At 40.1% G+C, this 9,380-nt stretch overlaps 1 pseudogene; it reads left to right on the top strand.

Moving 5' to 3' along the window:
* Positions 1–2,435: 2,435 nt before the first annotated feature.
* On the top strand, positions 2,436–3,155 carry LOC113616835 (ATP synthase F(0) complex subunit C1, mitochondrial pseudogene; annotated as a pseudogene).
* The last annotated feature ends 6,225 nt before the right edge of the window (positions 3,156–9,380 follow it).

Below are 9,380 nucleotides of genomic sequence, written 5' to 3'. Positions count from 1 at the left end.
TTTATTGTGCAGAAATGTTTCAGCTTTGGCCACTGGGAACTCTTTCCATTGGTTCTGTGCCCTGTTGCACACTACCATCAGCGTGGGTTTTTTTGGCAGGGGTCGTCTGAGCACTTCCTTATTTTCTGGCACTACAATAGTCTCCAGTCTGATCTTATATATTTTCTGCCCTAATCAGCGATTTCTCCAAGGACCCCAGTTCCTTTTATTGGAGAATGGCATTGGAAACCAGGATCTGAGTGCGAGGTATGCTTGTTGCTACCAGAGGATCATTGCTTCTAGGCCCTCTCAGCTGACAAGGCAAGAATATATACATGTGCATACTAACTCTTGTATATATACATATCTACAATTATTTCTATATTTAACTATCTATGTTAAGCTAAACAAGAGTCATACTAATGTCTCTAATTAATTATGATATGGAACATCGTAGCTTCCTCCCTTTGTGTATGTGTAAACTCCCACTCCAACAACGAGAAAACTGGACCCCACCATCTGCTATCCATTATTCAATTCCAGTGTACAGTATCAGAATTGCTAACCTGAACTCATATGGGAAACAACTTTATCAACTAGAGTAGAGCGCTGATATGCAGTTTCTTTTGCTTTTGGTCGTACAAATTACACTCGTTTCCAAAGTTATTTAGGTCAGCAACTTTTCCCCTATCCCCTTCAATGAGGTTGTTTCATGCATCTGTAATAAGCTAGATTGTTTTGTCATATTTTTCATTCCATCCTGGGATCTTCCTAAATGATTTTTTTTAAATTTTTGTACAGTAAGCTTCTTCTTTTTTTCTCCTAATATTTTTTAACATCTTTATTGGAGTATAATTGCTTTACACTGTTGTGTTAGTTGCTGCTGTATAACAAAGTGAATCAGCTCTACGTATCCCTCTTGCGTCTCCCTCCCACCCTCCCTATCCACCCCTCTAAGTGGTCACAAAGCACCAAACTGATCTCCCTATGCTATGCAGCTGCTTCCCACTAGCTATCTATTTCAGTAAGGTTCATTCTTTGTGCTGCAAAGTTCTATAGGTTCTGACAAATGCATAGTGTCACATATCCACAATTACAGTGTCATACAGAATATTTTCAACACCCTAAAGAAACCCTCTGTGCTTCATTTATTCAACCCTCCCACCTTCCCCCCAAACACCTGCAAACCACTGATCTTTTAACTATAGTTTTGCCTTTTCCAGGATGTCATATGATGCAAATAATACAGTACGTAGCCTTTTCACACTGGTTTCTTTTGGTTAGGAACATGCACTCAGGATTAAACTATGTCTTTTCATGGCCTGAGAGCTCATTTCTTTTTATTCCTGAGTAATGTTCCATCGTTCAGACAGACCAAAGTTTGTTTATACTTTCACCTGTCGAAGGACAACTTGACTGCTTCCAGTTTGGGTTGATTAGGAATAAAGCTGCTAAACCTTTATGTACAGATTTTTGTACACATAGATTTTCAAGTCACTTGGGTAAATACCTAGGAGCACAATTTGCCGGGTTGCATGGCGAGAAATTGCCGAATTGTCTCCAAACTGCCTGCACCATTTTGCACTCCCACAGCAGTGAACAAGGGTTCCTTCTCCTCTGCACCCTTGCCAGCAATTGATATTGTCAGTTCTGTGACTTTTATCTATTCTAATGGTCGTTAGCAGTATCTCAGTGTTGTTTTAATTTGCAATTCCCTAATGACAAATGATACTGAACATCTTTTCTTGTGATTCTTTGACATATTCTTTGCTGAGGTGTCGGAGCAGATATTTTGCCCATTTTTAAACTGGGTTGTTTGTTTTCTTATTGTTAAGGATTCTTTATATAATTCGGATACCTGTCCTTTATCAGATATGTGTTTTATAAGTATTTTCTCCTGAGCTGTGGCTTGTCTCTCAATTCTCTTAACAGTGTCTTTCTCAGAGAAGAAGCTTTTCATTTTAAGAAGGTCTAACTTATCAATTTTTTCTTCCATGGACTGCTTTTTGTGTTGTATCTAAAACCTCTTCACCAGGAGTGATGGTGGATGGTGAAGCTCCAGGCCATTTTTCCTGAGGGGGAACATTCAACAAAACACTACAGACGGACTAAAATAACTTTACAGGAGCTCTGGAAACCAGTCAAAGATCTACAGCAACCAAGCAAATGCCCCATCAAGAAAAAAATCACATTCAGAATGGTAGGAAATTTCACAGCACTTCTACTCACCCTTATCCCACCCAGTATAGCATAGTGTGATCAGAATGAAGTGGCCTGATTCCCAGTTCCATTCCTCAGGACAGAAGGAGCAGAGAATAACTTGTTGGCAACATTTTGATCTGTAGACTGACCCAGAGACTGGCTTCTATCTCACCTGACTTGGAGCTCAAAAAGGGAATGGCGGCATAATCTGGATTTCAGACTGGCAGAGGCCACAGAAGACAGTAGTGGGCGCCATGATATGTGACAACCGCAGAGGAACTGCACACATGCAGGTGCTTGGGGGAAAGGCATTACAAGTAATAAAATTTCTCAAAAATAATAGAAAAATAAACAGAGCATCTAAGGCTCTGAGAAGAACTTGGAGTGAGGCTCTTTGCAAAATTAAGACATTTGAAATCAGCTGTGGATATAGAAGAAATTTTTAAAAAGCACACACACAAGCCCAGACAGAACACATGCATAGAAAACATCTGATAATATCTTCAGCCTCTACCCAGGGATGACCACAAAACTCAAGGGCCCAGAGTCCTAGAGCTAAAGCCGGGAGACAGAAAGAAAGCAGACCAGCGGGGCACTACTCATTCCTCCTGCTCTGATCCACTCTTGTACCAGGAGCCTGATCAGGCCTGCATCTGCCTCCTTCCTGATGAGGCCGGAGATCCCATCTGAAGAGCGTTCCTACAGCAGTGTCCCAGTTCAGGTGGCCGGGCAGGAGTTCCAGACCAGTGTGGTCTCCCAGGACACTGACACAGCGGCCACCACAGTTGGTGTGCTTGGTTCAGGGGCCGGTACTGGAAGAGCGTTTGGCAGCTTGATCACTGGCTATGCCAAGAACCCGTCTCTGAAGCAGCAGCTATTCTCCTATGCCATTCTGAGCTTTGCCCTATCTGAGGCTATGTGGCTCTTCTATCTGATGGTCGTCTTCCTCATCAATTTCGCCATGTGAGGCTCCATGGAGGTCTCCTACCCACCCCTGCTGCTTGGACTCCAGGCCATGCCTGCTGCTGGACTGTGCTAAGCTTTACCATTAAACACAATGTTTCTCTAAACTCAAAAAAGAAAAGAACCTCAAGGGCCCATAAATTAGCAAAGGTCTTGCATTTTGGTCTGCAAATATTGGAGATGCAACTATTTTTTCAAATGCCAAATTTTCAGTGATCACAAGGCATACAAAGAAACGAGGAAATACTCATTTAAAGAAAGAAAATAAATCTACAGAAGCCACTCTGAAGAAACATATGCATCAGTTACTAGACAAAGACTTTCAAAGGAAACTACCTTAACATAGTACAAGCCATATCTGGAAAACCCACAGCAAATATCATACTCAATGATGAAAACTGAAAGCATTTCCTTTAAGATGAGGAACAAGGCAAGTATGCCCACTTTCACCACTTCTGTTCAACCAAGTACAAGAAGCTCTAGTCAGAGAAACTAGGCAAAGAAAAAAATAAAAGGCATTTAAACTGGAAAGAAAGAAAATTATCTCTGTTTGCAAACAATATGATCTTATATGCATAAAATCCTAAAGATTCTACCAAAAACCTGTTAGAACTGAAAAATGAATTCAGCAAAGTAGCAGGATACAAAGTCAATACATAAAAATCAGTTGCATTTCTAAACACTAACAATCAATTATATTATCCAAAGAGGAAATAACAAACACAATTCCATTTACAACAGCATCAAAAAGAATAAAATACTTAGGAATTAACCAAGGAGGTGAAGACTTGTACAATGAAAATGACAAAACATTACTGAAAGGAATTAAAGATGTATATAAATAAAGCACATCCAATGTTCATGGGTTGGAGACAATATTGTTAAGATGTCAATAGCACCCAAAGCAACCTACAGATTCAATATAATCTCTGTCTAAATCCCAAGGACATTTTTTACAGAATTAGAAATGCCATCCCAAAATTCATATGAAATCTCACAGGACCTTGAATAGCCAAAATAATCTTGAAAAAAAATAACAAAGTTGGAGGCCTGATTTCCAAACATATTACAAAGTTACCATAATCAAAACACTGTGGTACTGGCATAAAGACAGACATATAGACAAATAGAAAGGAAGAGGGAGCCCAGAAATACACCCTCATGCATATTGTTAAATAATTTTTGACAGAGGTGCCAAGATCATTCAATGAGGAAATGACAGTCTTTTCCAGAAGTGGTGTTGGGAAAACTGGATGTCCACATGTAAAAGAATAAAGATGGGAAGATGGCGGTGTGGGAAGACACAGAGTTGGCATCTCCCCACAAGGAGGGCATCTGCCAGCCACTGGTGGGGGACTCCCACACCCAAGTAGATGGGAGGAACCCCAAAGTGAACTGGTAGGACATAGAGGGACTGAGGAGGAAGGAGAAGTGGAGGCCAGAAAGGAACGGCACCCCTGAGGCCGGGGAGATCAGGAGAGGCAGGTGGAAGGGGCTCTCCAGGAGGAGCAGAACAGGAGCGGAGATCATTTGCCCTGCCTACTCGGACCCGGGGAGCCTGATGAGGTCCCAGGCCAATCCCCTGCCCTCCAAACCCCCCTCCAGGCTGTGAGGGTCCTTGAGGACATAGGAGGGAGGCCCAGAATATAAGGAGAGGCAGGCGGGAGGGGCCCTCCAGGAGGAGCAGGAGAGGAGAGGAGGGTGTTAGCCCCACCCACTCAAGCCCAGAAAGCCTACTGGCCTACCAGGTGAGGTCCCCCGCCCTCTGAGACCAGGGGTGGGGGCCACATCAGGGGCCCTTCTGTTCCTTGAGCCTAAGCCCCAACACCCCACAGTCCCCAGGGCCTTTTCCAACCCTGTGGGTCCTGAGCATTGGCCCCGCCCACCACCCAAACCCTGCCCTGCTTAGACTCCACCCTCCACAGCCAAGGTCTTTTCTCCCTTTTTTCTTTTTCTTTTCCCTCCTTCTCTTTTTTTACTATTGTGGTACTGATGTAGTTTCCAGTTGTTGATTCATCTATATTTTTATATTCTTTCTAACATATCTGTTATTTTTCTAGTCTAATTTTATTTTTTACTTTGTTATTTTTTTTGTATTTTGTGTTTTATTTTTGCCATCCCATGCAGCTTGTGGGATCTTGACTCATGAGCCCGGGGTCAGGCCAAAGCTCCTGCCGTGGGAGCTCCAAGTCCAAACCACTGGACTAACAGAGAACTTCAGACACCAGGGAATATTCATTGGAGTGAGGTCACACGGAGTTCCTCATCTCAGTACCAAGACCCAGCTCTACTCAATAGCCTACAAAATGCCGTGTGGGAAGCCTCAGGCCAAACAACCAGTAAGACAGGAACACAATCCCACTCATAAAAAAATAAGAGAGAGAGAGAGAGAGAGAGAGAGATGGCAAAAGAGTATGTCACAGATGAAGGAGCAAGGTAAACACCTACAAGCCCAAATAAATGAAGAGGAAATAAGCAGTCTACCTAAAAAAGAGTTCAGAGAAATGACAGTAAAGATGATCCAGAAGCTCGGAAATAGAATGGAGACACGAATTGAGAAAACACAAGAAATGTTTAACAAAGATATAGAAGAACTAAAGGACAAACAAACAAACAGAGATAAACAACACAATAACTGAAATGAAAAATACACTAGACAGAATAAATAACAGAATAACTGAGGCAAAAGAATGAATAAGTGAGCTGGAAGTCAAAATGGTGGAAATAACTGCTGAGGAACAGAATAAAGAAAAAAGAATGAAAAGAATTGATGACAGTCTCAGAGACCTCTGGGACAACATTAAATGCACCAACATTTGAATTATAGGGGTCCCAGAAGAAGCACAGAAAAAAAAGGGTCTGAGAAAATATTTGAAAACATTGTAGTGGAAAACTTCCCTAACATGGGAAAGGAAATAGTCACCCAAATTCAGGAAGCACAGAGAGTCCCATACAGGATAAACCCTAGGAAAAACACACCAAGACACATATTAATCAAACTAACAAAAATTAAATTCAAAGAAAAAATATTAAGGCAGCAAGGGAAAAACAAAAAATAACATACAAAGGAATCCCCATAAGGTTATCAGCTGATTTTTCAGCAGAAACTCGGCAGGCCAGAAGGGAGGGGCAGGGTATATTTAAAGTGATGAAAGAGAAAAACCTACAACCAAGATTACTCTACCCAGCAAGGATCTCATTCAGATTCGATGGAAGTCAAAAGCTTTTCAGACAAGCAAAAGCTAAGAAAATTCAGTACCACCAAACCAGCTTTACAACAAATACTAAAGAAACTTCTCTAAGCAGGAAACACAAGAGAAGAAAAAGACCCACAAAAACAAACCCAAGGGCTTCCCTGGTGGTGCAGTGGTTGGGAGTCCGCCTACCTATGTGGGAGGCGCAGGTTTGTGCCCCAGTCCGGGAGGGTCCCACATGCCGTGGAGCAGCTGGGCCCGTGGGCCATGGCCACTGGGCCTGCACATCCAGGTAGCCTGTGCTCCACAGCGGGGGTGGGGGCTGCAGCGGTGGGAGGCCCGCATACCACACACACTAAACAAAAAACCAAAACAATTAAGAAAATGGTAATAGGAACATTCATATTGATAATAACCTTGAAGGTAAATGGATTAAATGTCCCAACCAAAAGACACAGACTGGCTGAATGGATACAAAAACAAGACCCATATATATGCTGCCTACAAGAGACCCACTTCAGACCTAGGGACACATACAGACTGAAAGTGAATGGACAGAAAAAGATATTCCATGCAAATGGAAATCAAAAGAAAGCTGGAGTAGCAATACTCATATCAGATAAAATAGACTTTAAAAGAAAGACTGTTACAAAAGATAAGGAGGGACACTACATCATCATCAAGGGATCAATCCAAGACGAAGATATAACAATTATAAATGTTTTTGCACCCAACATAGGAGCACCTCAATACATAAGGCAAATGCTAACAACCATGAATGGAGAAATCGACAGTAACACATTAACAGCAGGGGATTTTAACACCCCACATACAACAATGGACAGATCATCCAAACAGAAAATAAATAAGGAAACACAAGCTTTAAATGACACAATAGACCAGATAGATCTGACTGATATTTATAGAACATTCCACCCAAAAGTGGCAGATTACACTTTCTTCTCGAGTGCATATGGAACATTCTCCAGGATAGATCACATCTTGGGTCACAAATCAAGCCTCAAAAAATTAAAGAAAATTAAAGTCGTAACAAACATCTTTTCTGAGCACAACACTATGAGATTAGAAATCCATTACAGGAAAAAAACTTCACAAAACACACATATATGGAGGCTAAACAGTGCACTACTAAATAACCAACAGATCACTGTAGAAATCAAAGAAGAAATTAAAAAATACACAGAAACAAATGACAATGAAAACACGATGTCCTAGAACCTATGGGACACAGCAAAAGCAGTTCTAAGAGGGAATTTTTTAGCAATTCAATCTCACCTCAAGAAAAAAGAAAAAACTCAAATAAAGAATCGAACCCTACACTTAAAACAAGTTGACAAAGGAGAACAAAGAAAACCCAAAGTCAGGGGAAGGAAAGAAATCAAAGATCAGAGCAGAAATAAATGAAATAGAAATGAAGAAAATAATAACAAAGATCAATAAAACTAAGAGCTTGTTCTTTGAGAAGATAAACAAAATTGATAAACCCTTACCCAGACTCATCAAGAAAAAATGGGAGAGGACACAAATCAATAAAATTAGAAATGAAATAGGAGAAATCACAACTGCAGAAATACAAAGGATTACAAAAGACTACTACAAACAACTATATGCCAATGAAATGGACAACCGTGAAGAAATGGACAAATTCTTGGAAAGGTACAATTTTCCAAGACTGAACCAGGAATTATTAGAAAATATAAAACAGCTCACAAGTAATGAAATTGAAACTCTAACTAAAAATCTGCCAACAAACAAAAGTCCAGGATCAGATGACTTCACAGGCAAATTCCATCAAACATTTAGAGAGGAACTAACACTGATCCTTCTCAAATTCTTCCAAAAAATTGCAGAGGGATAAACACTCCCAAATTCATTCTACAAAGCCACGATCACCCTGATACCAAAACCAGACAAAGATATCACAAAAAAGAAACTTACAGACCGATATCATTGATGAACATAGATGCAAAAATCCTGAACAAAATACTAGCAAACAGAATGCAACAACACATTAAAAGGATCGTACATCATGATCAAGTGGGATTTATCCCAGGGATGCAAGGATTCTTCAATATACGCAAATCAATCAATGTGATACACCATATTAACAAATTGAAGAATAGAAACCATATGATCATCTCAATAGATGCAGAAAAAGCTTTTGACAAAATTGAACACCCATTTATGACAAAAACTCTCCAGAAAATGGGCATAAAGGGAACCTAGCTCAACATAATAAAGGCCATATATGACAAACCCACAGCAAGCATCATAATCAATGGTGAAAAACTGAAAGCATTTCCACTAAGATCAGGAACAAGACAAGGATATCCACTCTCACCACTCTCATTCAACATAGTTTTGGAAGTCCTAGCCACGGCAATCAGAGAAGAAAAAGAAATAAAAGGAATACAAATTGGAAAAAAATAAGTAAAACCATCAATATTTGCCGATAACATGATACTACACATAGAAAATTCTAAAGCTGACATTAGAAAACTACTAGAAGTAATCAATGAATTTGGTAAAGTTGCATGATACAAAATTAATGCACAGAAATCTCTGGCATTCCTATACACCAACAATGAAAAATCAGAAAGAGAAATTAAGGAAACTCTCCCATTTACCACTGCAACAAAAAGAATAAAATGCCTAGGAATAAACCTGCCTATGGAGGCAAAAAACTTGTACTCAGAAAACTATAAAACACTGATGAAAGATATCAAAGATGACATAAACAGATGGAGAAATATACCATGTTCTTGGATTGGAAGTCTCAATATTGTGAAAATGACTAAACTACCCAAAGCAATCTATAGATTCAGTGCAATCCCTATCAAACTACCAATGGCATTCTTCACAGAATTAGAACAAAAAATTTTACAATTCGTATGGAAACACAAAAGACCCCGAATAGCCAAAGCAATCTTGAGAAAGAAAAATGGAGTTGGAGGAATCAGGCTCCCTGACTGCAAACTATACCACAAAGCTACAGTAATCAAGACAGTATGGTACTGGCAC

Source organism: Aethalodelphis obliquidens, unplaced genomic scaffold, assembly GCF_003676395.1.
Source record: "Aethalodelphis obliquidens isolate GAN/ISIS:26980383/991018 unplaced genomic scaffold, ASM367639v1 scaffold620, whole genome shotgun sequence".
Lineage (NCBI taxonomy): Eukaryota > Metazoa > Chordata > Mammalia > Artiodactyla > Delphinidae > Aethalodelphis > Aethalodelphis obliquidens.
This window is presented reverse-complemented; position numbering and strand designations above follow the sequence as displayed.